The sequence below is a fragment of the Pipistrellus hanaki genome (genome assembly GCF_964339955.1).
Source record: "Pipistrellus hanaki genome assembly, chromosome: 7".
NCBI classification, from domain to species: domain Eukaryota; kingdom Metazoa; phylum Chordata; class Mammalia; order Chiroptera; family Vespertilionidae; genus Pipistrellus; species Pipistrellus hanaki.
Window position 1 is genome coordinate 36,729,159 of NC_140509.1, and position 22,569 is coordinate 36,751,727.

Here is a 22,569-nt window from a genome sequence, read left to right on the forward strand (position 1 = left end):
AGACTTAGTTGTGTTTATTTCCTGAACTATTTATTCTTGTCACATGTCTCTATATGTTTGCTAATATATATATACTAATATGTAATTATTTTAATAAAACTTTATGCATACAAATACAATAAAAGTGCAACAAGAGCATGTTGTTTCTATTAAAAACGAACTTAAATTAGTAAGTTTCCAATTTGGTCAAACTAGGTGTGAGCAAAACAACTGAAAAAGGTGGGTGGAAAGTAAACATACAGAATTATTTATCAAGGTGCTTGCCAGTTTGTCTATCTTTTCTCTTTATGTTACAAAACACAAAGCTACCAAGTTGAAAGTGATGCATCATGGATTTTTTTCTTTATTTTATTTTTCTTGTGGTAAAAAATACACATAACATTTTAATTTACATTTTAATGATTTTTAAATGTACAATGTAATGGCAATAAGTATACTTACAATATTGTGAAATCCTCACCAATATTTATTTTCAGAACTTTTTCACCACCCCAAATGGGAATTGTATGCCCTTTAAGCAGTCACTCCCATTCTCCTCTCCCCACAAGCAACCACTAATCTGTTTTTTATCACCATGGATTTGCCTATTCTGCATATTTTATATAAATAGAATCACATAATATGTCATCTTTTATGTGTGACTTCTTTCACTTACCATAATGTTGTCAAGACTCTCCCATGTATAGCATGTATCAGTACTTTATTCCGTTTTATAACTGAATGATGTCTATTGTATGGCTATATCACATTTTGCTTATGCATTCATTTGTTTATGGACATTTGAGTTGTTTCCACATTTGGTTACTTTGAATATTGTTGTTATGAACATTTTTGTACAAATTACTTGTTTGAGTACCTGTTTTGTCCTTTTGAGTAGATTCCTAGGAGAGTGATTCTGCCTTTAACATATTGAGGAAACATTACTTGTGTTTTAGTGTCATACTTAAGAAACCATTGTCAATCCAAGGTCATATTTTTTTTCTTTGGTTTCAGATTAATACTGGCCCCATGAAATGTCTTGAATAGTATTCCCTTCTAATTTTTGGAAGAGCTTAAGAATGATTGAAATTAATTTTTTTGTTTAAATGCTTGATAGACTTCACCAGTGAAACCCTCTGGTTCTGGACTTTTCTTTGTTGGGAGAGTGTTTTTTATTATGGTTTCAATTTCTTTACTTGTTATAGTATTTTCAGATTTTGTATTTCTTCTTGAGTCTGTTGAAGTAGTTTGAGTAGTTCTAAAAATTTGTCCATTTCATCTAGGTTACTAAATTGTTGGCAAGCAATTGTTCATAGTATTGTCTTGTAACCTTTTTAGTTCTAAAAGGTGGGTAGTAATGTCCATACTTTTTTAATAGTTATTTGTGTGTTTACTCTTTTTGTCTTAGTCAGTCTAGCTAAAGATTTGTCAATTTTATTTATTCCTAAAAAAAAGAAGCATGGAACAGACTGTCAAACTATAGTGGGAAGGTTGGGAAGGGTTGGGGGAGAGGGGGGAAAGAGGAAGGTTCAGCAGGGGCCTTCAAACTACGGCCCGCGGGCCACATGCAGCCCCCAGGGGAGTCTGATCCTGCCCGCCAGGTTTTTTGGGCAGTGAGCGCAGCCAAGGTGTTACAGTAGGGATTAGTAGTTCATATAGTCCGGCCCTCCAGCTTTCTGAGGGACCGTGATCTGGCCCCCACTTTAAAAAGTTTGAGGACCCCTGTGCTAGGGGGTTAGGGGAAGCCAGTGGGAGTCAATGGGAGGAAAAAGGAGATATATGTACTACTATTTGTAATGCTTTAAAAATTAAATTAGATTTAAAAAAAAAATATGCTTGGGGCATACCCGCCATGACCTGCTTAGTTAGGAATTTGTGATCAGATTACCCTGTGAGGTTACTTTCATTAGAACCCCATTTTTATTTATTTATTTATTTATTTATTTATTTATTTTTTATTTTTTCCCATACTATTGTAAAACACCCCATATATTTTAAGCACACACAAGATAAATGTATTGAGATATCAATGGGTGTCCTTGTCAATCAGGATCCAGCACTGGTGCTGGTACACTATGACCCACAACCCTCAATGTCTAATCTTGTGACTAGCTCTATTCAGGCTACCAACTGTCTCAAAGAGCTGGAAGTGTGATAGGCAGAGAGACATGAGCTGAGCAAGGACCCTGGGCCAGGTACAGAAGGTCACCAAGGCAGAAAGCCCCGGGTGCCTAGTGAAGGACAGTTACAGGGTGGGGCATTGCTCCCAGGGTGACCTTTCTCCCTCGCATATCTCTAGTCATGGGGTTTAGACTTTTCCTCCCTAGAGATAACATCTAGGCCTCCGGTGTATTTCAGTTCTAGGCCCAGAAAAGTAAATAAGCCTCACCACGGCTGACCTCAGGACCAGCTGCATTGAATAATGACCTTCTGCCCTGAAGCCAACCAATCAGTGGAGACCTAGACCCTGAAAGAACACAGCTGGAAAGCTGCTAAATATTGTGTTAAGATCTTCCCCTGAGTTCTCCCCTAAAATCTCCGCCCTTAAAACCCCTATAACTGAAGATCCAGGTACTCTCCTCTGGGAGCACGCTCTTGACATTTCTTTTCTCTTTCCCTTCCTCTTCCTCCTTCCCTCCAAGCATGCTACCATTATGTCCCCAATCCCAAGCTCCTAGACCCTTCCTTTAACAACTCTATAAGTTGTGCCGGGACCGGTTTGGCTCAGTGGATAGAGCGTCGGCTTGCGGGCTGAAAGGTCCCGGGTTCAATTCCGGGCAAGGGCATGTACCTTGGTTGCGGGCACATCCCCGGTGGAGGGTGTGCAAGAGGCAGCAGATCGATGATTCTCTCTCATCGATGTTTCTAACTCTCTATCCCTCTCTCTTCCTCTCTGTGAAAAATCAATAAAATATATTTAAAAAACAAAACAAAAAACAACTCTATAAGTTGTTCCTAAGCCCATTTCTTCTACAAATTGCTTCTTCTACATCTGTGATTTTATAAATAAACTAGAGGCCTGATGCACAGAATTCATGCAAGGGGCTCAGCCCCCATGGCCGTGGTACTGGGGGCCTCTGGCTCAGCCCCCACCACCATGGCTTCATCCAGAAGGTCATCTGGAAGGACATCCAGTCTAATTAGCATATTACACTTTTATTATTATAGAAGTTCTCTTCTCTTAGAGTTTTGAGTGTTGGCTATGAATTCTTTACTAGCCAAGTACCAGAACTCAAGTACAGAGGTTGCTGAACCCAGGTCTTATCTGACCCCAGTCTAACACCTGGTACCATTCCAGCCATCTACAACAGAGGTTTATGGGTTGTGTCACTGCAAACTTCAATACTGGTGCTGTGTCAGAGTTGGAGGAAGAATTTAGAATAGCACTCAAATACTAATTAGCATGATTTTTCAAATGGCCGCAAAGAAATAGTCTGCAATATTAAATAATTTGTATTACTCTAAAATTGCATATATGTACTTATACATGTAAATATATTTATGCACATACATATTCTAAATAATACGTGAAGTATGATACTGGTTATGATAGAGATATTGCTTTAAGAATTTATAAAAGTTACAGAAAGTTATATAATGAAATAAAAATATCTTATACTATTTTCTACCAATAATTTCTAATATGCGATCCATTATATTTGAACACAATATCTAAAATTCTTGTTCAAATTCAAGTATCACTTTAAGAATTTCATTGACAAATCTAGTCTTTCCTGTACCAAAAGAGCAGTTTCACCTGGCTGCATGGCTCAGTGGTTGTGCATTACCCATTATTCAGATCGCTGTTTGATTCCTGGTCAGGGCACATGCTCAGTTCTCAATGTGGTTGGAGGGAGCATGCAAGAGGCAGGTGCTTCTCTCTCTCTCTCTCTCTCTCTCTCTCTCTCTCTCTCTCTCAACAAACAAACAAACAAAAAAACAAACAATGAAAACGTATTTTATCCTAATATGAGGTGACAGGAGAAGACTTTGGGTGGTGGGCGCATGGTACAATATACCTATCTTGAAACCTATATGTTCATGTTGACCAATGTCACTCCAATTAATTTAATAAATATTTTTTAAAAACATACTTAAAAAAATAAAAAAAATTTCTCCAGACTGAAGGTCATTAAAAACAAAACAAAACAAACAAACAAACAAACAAAAACAACAACAAAAACTTAAAATGATTGCCCTAGCCAGGTTTGCTCAGTGGTTGGAGTATCCATTTGTGGCCTGAAGGTTTTAGCTTCAATTTTCAGTCAAGTGCATGTACCTGGATTGCAGGTTCAATCTCTAGCCCTGATCCTGGTTTCTGCATGAGGCAATCGATCAATGTGTTCTCTCACATTGATCTCTCTCTCTCTCTCTCTCTCATCTTCTTTCCCTCCCTTCAACTCTAAGAAAAAAAGTCAATGGAAAAAATATCTTCAGGTGAGGATTAAGTAAATAAATAAATAAAAATTTTAATCACTTAGTGATGGTTACCTAATTAAGCATAACTATCAATAGAACAGAAATTATATAGAATTCTTAATTTTTGTCAACACAATAATTTTATTAAAATGAAAGCAAAAAAAAATAATTTTTATGGAAACTGTATAAGGAATGACTTATGTATTTTTAAAAAAATATATTTTATTGATTTTTTACAGAGAGGAAGGGAGAGAGATAGAGAGCTAGAAACGTCGATGAGAGAGAAACATCGACCAGCTGCCTCTTGCACACCCCCTACCGGGGATGTGCCTGCAACCAAAGTACATGCCCTTGACCGGAATCGAACCCGGGACCTTTCAGTCCGCAGGCCGATGCTCTATCCACTGAGCCAAACCGGTTTCAGTGACTTATGTATTTTTTAAAAAATTACTCATCCAAACCTCAGTACCTTATCAACAAAACATTCAGAGATGCAATGAAAATTAAATTTAGTAGTTTTTAGTATTTTGTTTAGTTTTAAATCATCTAAAAAATAATTGCTTAAAGCATTAAAAATTTTATTATGAAGATATTTTATAAAGGCCAGATGATAAAGCATAATCCATATAGGAGGTTGCCTGTTGTTTATGAATGTTTAAATATTTAGATATAAGGTATGTGAGCTTCTTTTGGACCTTTTTACTGGCCTTGCAGAAAAGAGAGACTAGAACTTGTACTTCTTATATATTTACATTTTCTTCCTAAGCATCTTGAAGGATATGGATGTATGTGAGGTCTTGAGAGGGACTCATCCAGAGAGGCAGTAAATTATCTGTCTGTATTTCCTTTGAAAGAGAAAGTCACATGACTCCATTAGAACCTGAGCTTTAAAATAAGCAAATGTCACCACTACAGATAAACAAATCAAAAAATAACAATTATGAAAGAAGGGAACTAATACTTACCAAATGCCCCAAGCATAATTCAAGTAGAAATCTATATGAAATAGAAACAATTATAGGTGCATGCTTATGTTATCTAACTTAACATCAAGAAACACTGGAGAAAAAATAAAATATTTATAAAGACCCTACCAATGTTGTGGAGCAAGCACAAGTGAATGACCACTGGAGTCCAGACCAAATTAAAACTTAGGGAGCCTTTATAAGCTGGCCGGCCAACCGGTTGGCAACTGCTCTGCCTTTCTCCATGCCTGGAATCCAGAGAGCAGCAGAGACCCGGTAGGACTACTTTTAAGCACATTAACCACATCCTGTTTTTTGCAGAACAAGCAACCCAAGACAAAACAGTTTTCCCTGAGCTACTTCAGGATCATGCCATTGATGACATGTTATTCACAGGGCCATCCTGTTCTTCAGAAAGCTGACAGTGTTCTAAGAAAGAAGGCCTACGTGCTGGGAAGGGGCCATGAGACCCTATCTCAAGGTCTGGCCTGGTGTCAGCACTGACAACTCTATCTGGGGCATAGTCCACGGCCTCTCTGGAAGCATGCTCAAAAGTTCCCACTCTCCAACACCATGATCTAAGCACCAGCACCGGAGTTCTAAAGATGAAAAGCTTTGTAAGCAGTTAGACAGATCTGAGCAGAGCAAAGATGATAGGCCAGGTACAGGTTACCAGGAAAAGAAAAAACCAACTATGGACAATCATAGCCACAGGGTGACTTTTCCTCCCCTAGCATATCTCCGGTCACGGTCTTGCAGTTTGGACCTCCCGACCTTTCCTCCCTAGAGACAACATTTAGGCCTCAAGCTGTATTTTAGCTTCAAGCCCCGATAAGCAACAAAACCAGCCTTGGGACCAGCTGCATTAAGTAATGACCCTCTGCCCAGTCAATCAGTGGAAACCACAACCCTGAAAGGACACACCTGGAAAACTGCTGAATATTCGATTAAGATCTTCCCCTGGGACCTCTCCTAAAATCTCCACCCTTAAGACCCTTAGGCTGGAGGACCCAGTGTGCTCTCCCTCCCTGTTCCAGGCATGTTACCATGAGCTCCCTCACTCCCAAGCTCCAGGGGCCCTTCTTTTACTTCTATAACTTATTTCCTAAGCCCATTTCTTCTAGAAATTACTTCTTCTTCTACCTCTCTGATTTACTAAGTAAATGTTCTCTTACAGTTTAAGTCTTGGCTCTGAATTCTTTCCTAGCCAGAACCCAAGTACCAAGGTTCTGAACCCAGGTTTGGTCTGATACCACCGGTCAGACACCTTGTGCCATTCCCACCTCCTACAACAGCTGTTTAATATTTTGAAGCCCATCATAGTTTATGTTGTAAACCATTAATTACAAAATAGCAATATATGTTTAAGTTATATTAAGATTATCTTTATCCTAGGGCTGTCATCCATCAGAAGACCCTTCTTCGTGAGGTCTTTGATAGAAATATGCAATGCACCAGACAAAATTAATTAAGGATAAGTAAGTTTTATTAACTATAGCACCCTAGGGAGTCTGATTGGACCTCATGGAGCATTACTTTTGTCTAGAGAGACAAGTCTAGATGGCTTCTCCAATCTCATACTTAAATCTTGTATCCCCACCCACCCTCCACTCCCAAGTTTAAGGAAACACAATTCTGTATTCACTAACTAACAAAAAGTAAAGAAGGGTTTTCCCCCATGTGTGAAGAAGCAGTTCTGACTGAGATCACAAACCTGGAGGTCAGGAAGAAGGAGCTTTCGAGTGGAAAGACAGGCAAGCCAAAAGGAGCATGAAATATAGAGGTTTGCAGGCAAAATATAGGGAACCATGGTCTCATTTTTGGAAATGTAAATAGTTCAATATTCCTAGAGCACATGTTTCAGGTAAGAAACTGTAATTGCATAGAAAATCCATTCCTTTAGCATGACCTTTTCTAAAACTAGCCATTTCCAGGTTCATGGTTTATAACCTGTTCTCACATTCTTTCTGTCCACACAATTCCTTTTTAAGTCTTTTAGCCCTTAGGACATCTGATTTTTGTCAGCATTAAGCTGTCTTAAAAACAAGCCTGGAAAGTCTGTTGACCACAGAAACAGAGCTTGAGTGTAGCTAAAGATAACATCTTGACTTCAAGAAGTGGAAAGACCCTATGGACCACACCCTCATGAAACCAGACAGAACAATGCCATGGCTGACATGAGGACCTGAAACAATGATCAACTACTCCCTCCCTTGGCCCCCAACCAATCAGTAGAGCCCACAATCCCAATTCCTTTAGCCATCATGATTAATCGATTTTGCTCTATGTAACCTGTCCCCTGAAGCCACCCAGGAGCCAGGTCTTTGAACACTAGATTATCTGTGACTCTGGACTGGATAATATTTCCTCAATTAATAAACCTCTACTTTCTTGTCTGAAAACTCCTGTTTGTATTTGAATGGATTTTGATGAACACTGGCAAAGAGACAGGTAAAATTCCATAATGATTGTCAAGAGATAAAACTATGGGAATAGAGAGGGGCTAGCCCATGGAAGCTTTGTGTGCCTTGTCAAATAATTTAGACTGTCCAATGGAAAATAAGGACTTTATCAAAGATGATTAACAAGCATGTGATATAAGCAAATATGTATTTTATAAAGACATGCTTGATAAGAATGAGAGAGACTGGAGGGAGCTGAAATGAAGGAAAAAATAAAAAGTTATTGCAATAGTCAAAGTTGAAAATCTTGAGGATTCTGAATAATAGTTAACATTTTTAAGGTTATAAAAGTAGCGATTTGTATATTCACGGTTTATATTCAATTCTTACATATTTCATGGTCAAAGAAATTTTAGCTTACCATAAAGCTTGTAAGGATGAATCAACACCACTAAGGATCCAACTGTGGCAGACCAAGGAGAGAAGGAAAAGGCAAATTACTAACAGAAGCCGTGGAAACGTAGAAGGCATAATCGCCTTCTTCCCCTGCTTCACTGAATCACAACCCAGTTACTCTTCTTTTTTTTTTTTTTTTTTTTTTTTTTTTTAAGGTCTGACACATTTATTACTGAACCAGCCCACTATTGCAGGAGAAAAAAATCAACAGAGCAAAATCATGAGTCCATTAGTTTTCCAATTAAAACACCCAGACAGTAGCATCTTTTCAATCATTTAAAGCTGTAGGCAACCTGGATACAGCATAAATATGTGTCATCTCTAATGTGTAATTTCTCACTCATATTAAGTTTACGTGAGTAGTGCCATGCCATATTTTCAGAGAGAGGGTGGTGGTTATCGGTTCTGCAGCAGAGAAATGCTATTTTATCAGATCCAATGGAGACGGGGCAGCAGCTGGCCTTCACAGGGATCCAAGCAATTGCCCACACCATGTTGACTCCTCAATCAGCCAGTAAAGCTAAACTATGCTTAATGATATACAACTTCAAAGTGTTAGTACCTTACAAAAGTAAAGTTTCTTTTCTCAGTTGTGACTTTTTGGGGTCATCTTCTGCTCAGTTCCCCATTTTTTTCATGCTGGGATCCAGACTGAAGGGGTTGAGTTACTCCTATCTGTGCATGCTAGCCATGAAACAAAGGGAAAACAGAACTAACTTTTCAAACTTCTGCGTCAAAATGACACATAAAAATTCCTGTTAAATTTCACTGGCCAAAACTGGTCACCTGAGGAAGCCTGACATCAAAGGACAGGGAGTATGATTCTCTTGCAGGCACAAACCTCATAGAGAGGCCCACATGGAGTGGCAACACATATTTTCTAATATTCAGTCTTTGAGAATTATTCACATAAAGGCCTGCCTGGGTATTTCTGGGGATTCTAAGATGGCTTAGTCAGGTTTACCAAGAATCTATTTTCCTGGAAGACTGAAAGAAAGCATTGTAAGAGGAGAGAGATCTCTTCAGAGAGGAGAAGCTGAATTCAGTAACAGGTCATCTGGAACAAAGCAGCATAATTGTTCAAGCACAAGCACTCAACTCAGATTGCTAGTTGTAAATTGTATCTCTATCACTTTCAAACTATGTGACCACAGATAACTTACTCAAATTCCTCACTTTTCATCTATAAAATGGAACTCATTTTTTAAAAGGAAGGAACCTTTTAGCATTAAACTTTTAAAAGCTACAGGATCCATAGACAATCTTCCAATGACCCCAGAACAAGAGCACTTAACAAAGTTGCTGTTACAAGCTCGGTGGTGGCAGAGGGTGGTGGTATGGCTTTGTGGCACAGTGTCCCTCCAGGAAACAGCCATGCTCCCTCCTATTGACTCACTGTTTTGCCCCCCCCCCCCCCACACACACACACACACACCATTCCCCACACTTTCCAGCTTTTAGCAGAGTTGCCCTGTTTGGCAGAGCAGCACTGTGGTCACTCTAGTCATCACATTAATGGAGGCTATGCCTGCATAAAAACGTAGTAAATGTGGCAGAGCTGACATAGCAGATGGGCCTTGTTGTTGACCCTATAAAATACATCCTACATACTCCAGAAACAAATAAGTGTCGGGCAGGTGCACAACTTTTAGAGAGATCTGGAGGTCCAAATATTTCACTAATTAAAACTCCTGTGAGAAAGTCATGTTCCTAAACACTTGAAATCTAATGTTCATCTAAAATAGTTTAAACTCAAACTCATTTATTTCCACCTTGGCCAGTGTGGCTCAATGGTTGGAGTATATCCTGTGCACCAAAGGGTCAAGGGTTGGAGGAGGAGCAATAACCAGGTTGCAGGTTAGATGGTTGAGACACATTCTTGAGGCATCTGATTGATGTTTCTTTCTTCCTTCCATTCTCTCTGTGAAATCAATGGAAACAACAACAACAACAATAAACAAACAAACAAACATATCCTGTAATGAGGATATGAAAAAATAAATAAGTAAACTCATTTATTTTCTATTTGAGAAAGATGATGCCTGCCACCTTTATAAGAGAAAAAGTATTGAGCTGATAATTAGTTAAAAGTACAGGGAGTTTTAATGTTTTGAAGTTGATCCTCACCATCAAGGAAGCAACCATCAACCATCTCCCAAAGGGCATTCAAAGAACAGATTGTTTTGAAATTGCATTCTACAATTTCATAAATTGTCAGCTTCCCAGCTGTCTAACCTGGCTCTCCTGATCAGGGCCCCTAGGGTCAGGCCACTTTGAGAACAAGAAAGACCAGTTCTGAGAAGCTGACCTTCAGAGCCCTAATCTCTCCATCTGACTTAGTAACCCTTGCAGGAACTTCAGTCCTAAATTTGGAGTTCACACCCCTTGATAATATCCCTCCTGACATGGAAATTATCCTAGTTTAATTCCTCTCCCTTCTAACCTGTTCCTAAACAACCCCCTAGACACCTACTCTGGCCTGTTTCCCCCTATTGGCTGGCCAGCAGAGTTTCTTGATCCCATAACAGATATCCTGCTTGGAAAGTCCTCAGCTCCCATCTCCTGAATCTTGGCTGCCAAGCATCCAGCTCATTATAGGTTAACCTTTTCAGTGGTGGCCACCCCTGAAATGTGCCTGCAGAGAAACTATAAAGATCTTGTCTATTATTTGTTAGAATCTTCAGATATATCCCCACTTATACACACACACACACACACACACACACACACACAGACACACACACAACTCTCTCTCTCTCTCTCTCTCTCTCTCTCTCTCTCTCTCTCTCTCTCTATATATATATATATATATATATATATATATATATATATATGTGTGTGTGTGTGTGTGTGTGTGTGTGTGTGTGTGTGTGTATGTGTGTGTTTTCAGGAAAAAGATGGGGGTATTTAGAGTGAATATAGAAAACATGAAAAGTAATTTTACTAGCAACATCTATCAGGTGCCAAACTTGATGGTCCTCAGTCCACCTGAAGACATAGAATGTAGAGAGGTTCATGCTTACAACGATTCTATTTTACTAGAGAGGACTGACTTAATTGTATAGTTAAAGCATGTGTCACTGAAGGGCCTCAGTAAACACTAAGTGGCTATTATGTATAAGATAGTCTTTAGTACTTTATGAGGCAGTAAAGAGAGAACATGAGGTTCATTTCATGACCAGCTTCCAATTTTAATGTGATTATATATATCCTTTACAAGATGAATCTCATTACATTTATTTGTAAGCATTTAAAATTGTTTATATTTAATAGTGTATCTTGCTTTAATTAAAATATAAATAAAAAACTTCAGCTGATATTATGAATTCATTTTGCAATGCCAGTAGAGTTTAATTTATTTGGTCATCATCCCAGAACAATAAATTCATAAACCTAAGGCAGCCATTTTTCCTCCATTAATTAAGTTCATTATAAATAGGAAAGTGCTCTGGGCTTAAGTTAGTCAAATAAGTCGCTTAGAGAAAACATCCAAAGGAATAAAAAGGCTGACAAAAGGCCAACATAATTATATTTGAGTTTTGTTGTACATCTAATGTCTGTATTTTAATGATTTGAACTTTCATTTGAAATTAAACATTAAATATAGAAATATGACTGGTGACATGTGTTATTCATTTAAGCTTAGAAAATGACTTTTTTCTTGCAAAAGTAGTGCCAAGCTTACTATTTCCATTTCCATGTTTGTCTTTGCTTATTTTGCCACAGAATAGTAAAAGTTAACAGTACTCTTTATTGGGGAACTCTAGAGTCCTGCACTTTAAACTACATTCAATGCAACAGTGCTTCTAGCGCCCAGTGATGTTCAGTGTGGAAAATGTCTTATCTGATAATCTCAGGAAAATACATTCAGTGTATCTGGTACATAGATACTTTAAAAATATATTAGTTCTGATGAAGCAAAGAGAAGATAAAGTGTATCTCATGCATAAAATTTCAAATCATATTATAAAGATAAAATGTACTCATTTATTTAGGAAATATAGAATAAGTCTCTACCATATGTATTGTGATATATTATGAAATAAAAGTAATCATAATCTAGTTGAAGAGATAGGAAATAATTAAGAAAGAACTCTGAGGTGCTCTCTAAAAGTTATACTGGTCTATGATTAAAAAAAAATTTTCTCTCCTATCCTGGTAAGTAGGAGAATAAGCTTGTCATATATATTAATTCACCATGGTTTTCTTACTAATCAGAAATGGTCCTTTAAGAAAAATAGTATGTATCTACAATCACTAGCAAAAAGAAGAGATAAATAAGACTCAGGAATTAAAAAGAAAGGAAAAAGCTAAAATCCTGCCTATAGTGAACATTCCATATAACAGCTTTCCAAAGAGCAGAACCACAGAAAGAAGGAAAACAGTGGGAGGTATATTGTTGGGGTCACAGGTAACAAAGGTGATGCAATGGAAGTCAGATTAGGGAAAGAACTAGAAAAACTAGTGCTGGTTAGCAGTTACCAAATATTATTCTCCTTGGAACTACTTATCCTGGGTCTGTGTATATTACATACATTGAAATATTTGATAATTATAACATTCCTTTGAGGCAGGAGCCATAATATATCTATCTTTCAGAGCAGGAAACGGAGACATGGAGCACTTAGATACCTTATTCACCATTACCTAACTGTAAAGTGACAGGGCTGGAATTCAAGTCATGTTAGCCTGGTGCCAAAAGTCATGCTGTTGACCACTACACTCCAAGGCCTCTTGACATTATAGCAAGCACCACAATCACCTTTCTTCTTCCCTCATCTCTCTAGAGTCACCAAAATCATGTTGATATGCATCTCTGCATTTCTCAAGAGCTATTCCAATTTTAAATCTGGGTGTTTTGACAATATTGCAATCTGATAGCATTTATAAAATATTTTGTTGGCACCATAGTATTGTTATAATCAACCATAATAGGGGTTTAGCATTGGTCTCATTTAAAAAATTTAAGTTGAATCTCAAAACACTATAGTTTAAATTGTTAATTTCTGAGCTTTTTAAAAAAAAAATCAATGTAATAAAATGAAAAATCTTTAATTTATTTTGGTAAAAATATTACAAAGATTCATTCTACTATTAATTTTTATTAACATTTGCATTACATTGTTTTCTCATTTTTGTGAATTTTAAGTAATTTCCCTTCAATATAAATAAGAAATATCAAGCAAAAAATATTTCTGTATAAATACCCATAATTAAGAAAATATAGTTTTGGAATTTTTACCTCAGCATTCATAATTATTATTAAAGTCATTATTCTGTGTGAAAGTGTCCAGCATCAACTTTTAACCAGAGGCATGTTTCATGTAGGTTTGTACATTGTAAAATAAAATATAAGCCCTCTAAATCAAAGGTTAAACTTTAGGATACAATGTTATATAATAAAAGGCTAATATGCAAATAGACTGAATGGTGGGACAACCAAATAACAGGTTGCTATGACATTGTGCTGACCATGCAGAACATGGCAGGCATCAGCAGAAGGCAGCAGAGGGTAGAACATGGCGGGCATTGGCCACGGTGGGATGGTGGAGCAGGTCACCATCATCAAGGCGAGCCTCTGATGGTTACTGAAAATTCTTTGCTCTCGTGTACCACAATCCCACCCATAGACTATTAACTATCTATCCAATCCCAGCTTCTGGTGTTGGCCCCGCTTGCACCCACTGCTCGTGCCTGGCGCTGGTCCCAGTTGCTTGGAGCCATCAGCAGGTGTGAGCACAGCTTCCAGCTCTGAGAGCTTCTCCACCTCCCTCTGTTTCTGAAGGGCAATGGGGCAGCAGCTGCTGCTCCTACATGCTGATAGGACTGGCCCCACTCGAACCTGCTGCTGGTGCCGGACACAATCTCTCTGTGCCATCAGGTCAGCTAATGCAATGGGACCAGCACAGTCAGCATGTGGGGCTGCTGGGAGACACAGGGCTGTGGTGAGAGGGGCCGGGCAGGGGCGTGGCAGATGACCCACAGTTCCTTTCAAGGTGCACAAATTAGTACTCTGGGCCCCTAGTGTAATATAATGAACATGTAACTTTTATATAATTTTCTTTTTTATTAAATTTTTATAATGACATTCTATCTAATAAAAGAGTAATATGCAAATTGACCATCACTCCAGACACACAAGATGGCTGCCCCCATGTGGACACAAGATGGCCAGCAGGGGAGGGCAGTGGGGAGGGACCAGGCCTGCAAAGAAGGGAAGTTGTGGGTGATCAGGACAGTAGGGGAGGGACCAGGCCTGCAAGGGAGGACAGTTGGGAGCAATCAAGCCTGCAGGGAAAGGCAGTTGGGGGGGACCAGGCCAGTAGGTGAAGGAAGTTCTGGGGGGGACCAGGCCTGCAGGGTAGGGCAGTTTGAGGTGACCAGGCCTGCAGGGGAAGGCAGTTAGGGGCAAACAGGCTGGCAGGGGAGCAGTTAGGCATCAATCAGGCTGGCAGGGGAATGATCAGGCTGGCAGGCAGAAGCGGTTAGGGGCAATCAGGATGGCAGGTAGACGAGCAGTTGGGAGCCAGCAGTCCTGGGTTGTAAGAGGGATGTCCAACTGCCCGTTTAGGCCCGATTCCACTCGGGCCTAAATGGGGAGTTAAACATTCCTCAAGGTATCCCAGATTGGAGAGGGTGCAGGCTGGGCTGAGGGACACCTCCCCATGCATAAATTTTGTGCACTGGGCCTCTAGTTGGTTAATAAAATCACATATGTTTTAGGTGTACAATTTTATAATACATTATCTGTATATTGTATATGATCATGTCATTTTAATTAACAATTATTGAGTATAACTTTACCAAAAACATCAGAAGAAGAAAAGAAATATCAAGTATCTAATGTTTTTCAGAATGTAATATATGCCTTTTGATTGAATTTTCATCAAAATTCTGAGAAGTACAGATTATACTCATTTTGTAAAGAAAAGAACTGAAGGAAAAAGCTGAGACTATTAACTATCCAATCCCAACAAGCAGTTGGCAAAGATAGAAGTCTACATAAAACTCCTAGATGTGAATCCAAAATCCACGTTCTTTAAGTTTCATTTTTAAGTTTTTTCATTTGCTCAGCACTCTGATACATTCCCATGTGTGAGTTTCCCTGATCCACCTCAGCACCGTACAAGAAAAAACTTATCAAGAAGAGACTAGTAATACCAACCACATTAAAGATTCCATGTGGAAGAATTCCATAAATTCTACCATAAAAGCAGACACTTTCTTGAAGAGAATATTATTATTTTGCTTCTATCAATCTTTAAGTCAATGACATGGCCAACAGTCAGCAGACATCTACCCACAAATTCTTTTCCTATTTGCCCTATTCCTGATCTCATTCTCCTGCAGTGCCCCTCATTCTAACTATTTGAATCATAAATATGAGGGGAAATGAGATGAAGATAATAGACACAAGAGAGAAGAAAAAAAATCATTATAGACAATATAGTACTGCTTATATTATAGTACTGAAAATATTATAGTGTTCCAGACCATTTAGTTTAATATCCCTGTATAGTTTGGAAATGAGAACCAGGCATCAGTATTGGCACTTTTATGTAAACAGCTGGTAAACTATCTAAGTGCCAATATGCCTCCAAGGGCCTCAACACAAAGTGGAATCTTTGCAGATCTGACACATGAATGTCCTATGTCATGTGCCCGCCCCCCCCCCCCCCCCCCCGCCACCCACTGGTTACTGATGATTAAGAATGTATTTTGCTTTAACTGTCATCACAGTATCAACATTTGAAATGAAACTATTCCAATGTAACAATTTAAGAAAAGTTATTAGTCATCAAATAGGTAAGCAAAGGAGAGCATATCAATGAACCCCTATTAATTGTATCCCCCAAATCAGTGATCAACAAAATGATGATACTTATGCATACTATCATTTTGAGTTTTGGAGTTTTCGAAGTATCAACTTAGTTTTTAGATTACCTAGATTGGGGGAGGTGGGGAGGAAGGAAGGCAAAAACTGTCCTGGTTCTTTCTTCTAAGTTTCAAAATCAAGTGGAAAAGAAGAGGAGAGAGCACAAAACCAGCACCTCCAGGAACACCCAAGGAAGAAGCTGCACCTGCCAACTGAGCCTCACCTCCTCTGCCTGCCTCTGCCATAGGCTGAATTCACACGGCTGAATGAATGTATCAGTTGTTAGTTCTGACTCTGAGAAATCTGCCGGTTACAGTTAATCCAAGTACTTTGGAGTTGATAATATTAGTGAAATAAATGAATTAAGGAAACAGTTCCTTTCTTAGGAGAACTTAAAACCATGTATGATGACCTCCCCAGGTGCCTTCCATTTTGTACACTTTCTACATTCAGTATCTTAGGGTATAAAAAAAAAGGAGACACAAGCAAAATAAGAATTATAATATAGTATTAAAAAAAAGGCTCAAATAACTCAGGTGATTTTGAGCTATTTGGCAGGACACACGAGAGGGTCTAAACAAAGCTTGGGGTACCAAAAATGACATTGCAGAGAAGATACTGTTTGAGCTAATGCTTTTTTTTTTTTTTTTTTTTTAGTTTAAGCTTCTATTTTCTCATTGTGTATTGTTGACTCTATTATAGATGGCCCTCATTACCCATCCCACTTTTGCCCACTTCTACCTAGTCCCTGCCTCCCCTTCTCTAGCCTTCACCACACTGTTGCCAGTGTCCAAAGGCTATGCATATATGTTCCTTGGCTGATCTCCTAACCTTCTTTTATCCAGTACCTCCCACTCCCCTCCCCTCTGACAACTGTCGGTCTGTTCCATGTAACCATGCCTCTGGTTCTATTCTGTTCATCCGTTTATTTTGTTCATTAGATTCCACATATTAGTGAGATCATATGGTATTTGTCTTTCTCTGACTGCCTTATGTCTTGAAGGGTGAGTAAACCTTAGCCACAAGGGAAGTGGCCAAGAGGTGTGTGCTACAGAGGAGGCAGTATGACAAAGATCCATCAGCAAGAAACTGAAAAGGCATGCTTGGGACTCAGCGTTTGAAGATTTGTTAGATGAGTTTAGTGAGTTGAACCATTTAGGTTGCTTAAAGTCATTAGAATCCAATTTGGGGAAATGGTGAAGAATCACTAAAGGGTTTGAAGCAGAGAATATTTTGCCTTAGGAATATCATTTTGGCCAATACATTTAGCATTCATGTATCATTTTTTTTAGTAGCTATATATCTATAAAATGTATTTTGCATAAGAATATATGCAATAATTAATAAGAAGTAATTGTAAAGTTAAAAATTAAGCAAAAATCCAAGCAAATGTCAACATTTGAACCAGTATGTCATGGTTTGATTCCTGGCCCGGTCACATGCCCAGGTTGCAGGCTCAATCCCCAGTGTGGGGTGTGCAGAAGGCAGCCAATAAATGATTCTCCCTCATCATTGACGTTTTTATCTCTCTCTCCCTCTTCCTCATCTCTGAAATCAATATATATATATATATATTTTTAATTAAGCGAAAAATTATATTCCTTATCTGGCCTCTACGTCAATTATCTTTCACCTTGATTTTGTAATGCCAAGCACTGGGATTTTCTCAAAAAAAAAAAAAAAAAAAAAAAAAAGCATTGTGAAATTCTTCTAAGATAATAAAAACAAAAGTATATTTTATTTTCTAAACTTCAAAAACTAGACAAAATATAGCATCTAGAATATTTAGGAGATGGGGAGAAAGTGCTAGAGCATCAAAGCAGTTGGATGTGACATCGGGGCCTTCGGTTGGCTGTTCCTGCTCCAAAACAGACCTCAGACGCGTGGGCCCCATGGTTCTTCAGGCTGCTTCTAATCTGGAAAAATGGAAGAAAACCCAAATCCTGACCACTCAAAGTAATTGCTTTAATGATACAATCATTCTTTTTAAAGTGTAAAAGAAACATTTAACACAAACTCAAAATAAAACATGATGTTTGCTTGTAATTACAGGTCACTTTTGGCTTTCCTCAAAGACATAAACTACACAGGGCTACACTGTGGGTGCATAAGGGAAATTATGTGGAGCTCCTTGTGGGTGGTATCACAACTGAGTTTGAGTTGAATAACAGAGTCTTCTACATTCGCTCTTCTTTTTTAAAAGGTAAATATACTCAGAGGAACACCCCCACATGATGGCAGAGAAAGTGGTTGCTTATGTGGTAAGATTTGAAAGACATCTACCGACCTACCCAAAAATATTTCTGCCACCAGCCTGCGGTGCTACCAGAAAATTTTTCACCATTCCTTTGGGACATTATCTCCAAAAGTCCGTTGAAATGCAAACATATTACCTCACAACTTTTTCATATGAATCCATTATCACATTAGCAAGAGTTTATTCTCTATCCAAGACAATTTAGGCCAGAGTGAGAAAACTAGCAAAATCAGCAACAAAGAAAAGCAAAATGAGCAAAACACAGTTGCTCTTCGCAGAAGAGCCTGGGAGGCAGTGAGAGCCTAGATCAGAGAATACTGGGAGGGACTAGGGCAAGTGAACAGGGGAGGGAAATAAGGTACAAGTTATGCTACTGAAGATGTCCTCCTATATCCACCTCTTCACCCCTAAATTACAAAATAATTTCTTTATATCCAAAGCACATTGTATTTTACCACCCATGTGATAGGCATCCTATACTTCATTGTCTTGGGTGGTGGTCACACATGTTTGTCCCTTGTCTATTTTTAATTCTTCTTAAGATCTTGATATTCTCACAGTTCCTAACTGAGACTTTGTACATAAGTGCTGTACTAATACTTATTAAATAAACAAATAAAACTAATACATTGGTGATGGTTACATTGGAAGTTTAGCAAATGTGAAATCAGATTTTCTCATTTTCACACAATCCAAGCAAGAGTCTTAAAAAAATTGGTGATCGAGTTGTTTACCTGACTAGTGGTCACAGCACATTATATGCATTCACAGGATACCATTACTTTGTCCACTTGTAGGGTTTTATTGTTGTTGTATATCAGTTTCCTTGATTGAACTTTGAATTATGGGCTGAATAAGACCAAAATGTACTCATCCCTTTAATACCTTTTATATCATTTTAATATCTTGTTTCCATTTCTCTACATTCCCAGCAGATCCTCCTTCCTCCTCCCCCTACCCCTCCATCTCTGACCATATGTAACATGAGAAGGACTGAGAAGAGAGAAAAAGAAAGGATGAAAAAGAAAGGGAGGGAAATAAGTATATTTACAACCACCCTGCTTTTCTTCAGAGGGAAGCTGTGACTATTAGCAAGCGCGCATGCTAATAGCATTTTAGTTGCTTGGACATTTCCCGAGGAAGGGTTACTCACCTGAGGGTTGTAGTATGTTAGACAGGTTGGGGGAAGGGAGCTGCAGTGGCGAGGGGTTAGTTTCAGGGTCCTGACAGCAGTTTTATGTCTCTTTCATCTCATTACCACTTTTCCAGAATGGAATTCTTTATATGATTGTATCATGCCAACTAATTCTCTTATTGTGTAGGTTAAACAGGCTTGGATGTCAATATGCCCTTCTGCAGTGCTCCACAAAGATTACTGAGGAATTGGAGCTGTATTTCAAGAAGGTCTTAATTCATACCATTCAGATAACATTGTACCACCTCAAATTCTGCTTTCAGTTACAGAAGTTGAACAAGTCCATCTATTCTTTTAGAGATATTGAGGAACTGTTTATTGTGTCAAGGTCCATGATTTCATGGGTCATTAGCCATACACTCATGCAGCTTCTGTACAAAAACGGCTCAGGCAGCACCTTTCCTAAACAGGTCTCTAGACCAGCCCCATTATCCTTTCGTCCTTTATGGCAATGCTGTTTCACTTGATTTTTAATGGATGTCCTGGAAGCTTATGTTTCGATGAGAGAGGACATCAAGCTTCTGTACATATGGCCAAATTTAGCCAAGGTCTTTTTGTGCAGCCTACAAGGGCATGCAATGGTCTCTGTATTATGTAAGGTTTTCATGCTATTCAGTTTTCTATTCTCCAGTAAATAAAGCCTAATCATAATAGGTATTCAATACATGCTGAGTTAGTGTAATCATAAATGTGAGTAGAATAAGTGTGCAGACTTTCCCCCCAGCAATCTCACAGTAGTATGGACTTTCCAGTTATATTTGTAAAAGGCTCACAAAGAGGAAACTGATTATCTGTGTGTCAGTACCAATAGTTTCCCAATTTAGGAGGTGCAAGGCAAGATTCAGAGAGTCCAGACAATTTTAAAATCATGAGGTGAACTGTCCTTAATTTTGGTGAAGTATATTAAAAAATGTGGGGGGGGGATCATGTGAGATCTACAGAGCCATTAATGCTTTCAGAGTCATAATATGGGAGTAGTTTCTGAGAAATGAAATTTTATCATTTATAAGACCTCTGTTACTTCACCCCTACATCCCAAGAAACCTGAGGGATATAACATTATAATTCTAAAACATCAAATGTAAAAAGACTAAGTTTCTCAGGATAAAAAAGTTTAACTCTGGTACACTTTCACAAATGTGCCTCTGAAATTTTTAAAGATTTATGCAAGTGTAGAAAGAATGTTCTCACCTTAGCAACAAATATTCAAGTGATGATTCAGCAGTTTTTGGCTCTAGTAGATATAACACTTCATAAAATTCTGTGATGCTTATGGTTTTAAAGCATCAGAAAGATGAAAATAAATATGCTATGGTATAACTTATAAAGCATCGAGAAAGCTTTCTTTTATTCCCTAAAGTTTTAGAAGTTTCCTGGAGTTAAATACAATAGAAATCTGTTGTAGGAATTAGGCTTCTCAGAAACTCTTGTAAGTAATTGAGTGAAGTTGTTTTTTGGTTTACAAACTCTGAAACTTTGGTCACTTTCTATTGCTTAGTTACTTTACCAACAAATGAAGTAAAATCTACCAAAAACATAACTAAAGAAGATAGTCTTATTTTGTGTTTCCTCATGAGAGACAATGGTTGTCATACAGCAAAGTGCCCTAAGGTTTCATATGGCCTTGATGGACACACACACAAAAAGAGTGTGAGTCCCAAAGCAGCCATCATCTGGTTCTCTGAAGGAAGATACAAGGAGTCTCTATGGTAATGAATTTGGTAAAAAAAAAAAAAAAGCCTATCAGAGTAAGAGTAAGTCAAAAATTTTGGATAGTTCACACAATTATACTTGCAAAAAGACTACATCATTGATTTTGAGTAAGACTTTGGGATTTGTGGCATAATTTCTAAGATATTTATAAGAAAGCAATGTCTTTTCTTCCATGGAAGTTAGTTATACTAAATCTACAGAAACTACTTTTTTAATACATATAATTTTTAAAATATCAAAATAATGTAATAATATAGGTACACAACACATACATAGTAGGTAAAATTATTTAGTAAAAATATCTGAGCCCAGAGAACTCTCTGTGTTTATTTTTATAACTGTGAGAGTAAAATGATCTCAATAGAAATTCCAATGTAAAAATTAAACTTGGAAGTTAAAATTTAAAGGAACATTGAGAGCATTTTGTCTTTAAAAGGAGTATAATATAAATTTTAACATAAGTGAAAGTAAGTAAAGAGAAAAAGAAGCAACAATCCTAAGATTCAAATAATAGGTTATAAGTCAAAGAAGAAATAAGAAAATAACAGCAAGAAGCATGCTTCAGGGCAAAAGAAATTCCAAAACAATGCCAAGGTATTTATTGACAACATAAGTTTCCTCCACAATGAAATAAAAACCTCAGTTACATTTGTACATGATGTCTCACATTTGGCATTAAAACAGGAGAGAGTTTGCAAAGGTTTTAAGACACTCCCCCTGTTTATCCACACTCCTGCACCTTATCAGGGTAATTGCCTGTCATAAACAGGCTGCTATTAGACAAGACCAGAATACTTAGCCAAAAATAAACCAAGGGGATAACAAACAGACCTCATGTGTTTTCCAAGTTCACATCTTCAGTCTTGACCTATATTCTGAATTCCAGACCTGTACACTCATTTGCCTAATCAACTTTTGTACCTTTATCCTACAGCTGTTCTAAATTTAACATGCCCACAAATAAACCTTCTCTTATTTCTCCTTCAAACTGTTTATAAGTGCTCTGACCTGTAGAGCACTACCAGTCAGAGCACTTACAATCTTTTAAATTGGAAAACTGGGTGGCATCCTTGATCCTTTTCTTTCCATTATTCCTCACATACAAACATTTACAAAATCTAATTTATCCCACCTCTTTCTTCCCCCTCAGCCCTGGCATTGGTTTAGGTCACCATATTTGTTTATGACTTACTAAAGCCTTCTAACTAAGAGTAAGTAAAAATTTTTGGAGAATTCACACAATTGTACTTGGGAAAAGAATATATCATTGGTTTATAACCTTTGATGTATAACCTACTAGAGGCCCA

At 38.0% G+C, this 22,569-nt stretch overlaps 1 long non-coding RNA gene across 1 annotated transcript in view; it reads right to left on the bottom strand.

Moving 5' to 3' along the window:
- Positions 1-22,185, bottom strand: part of LOC311625171 — a 37,352-nt gene extending 15,167 nt beyond the window's left edge. The window contains exon 1 of the long non-coding RNA XR_014795449.1: positions 22,094-22,185. This is a non-coding gene — a long non-coding RNA (uncharacterized lncRNA). The remainder of the gene's footprint in view (positions 1-22,093) is intronic.
- Positions 22,186-22,569: the final 384 nt, after the last annotated feature.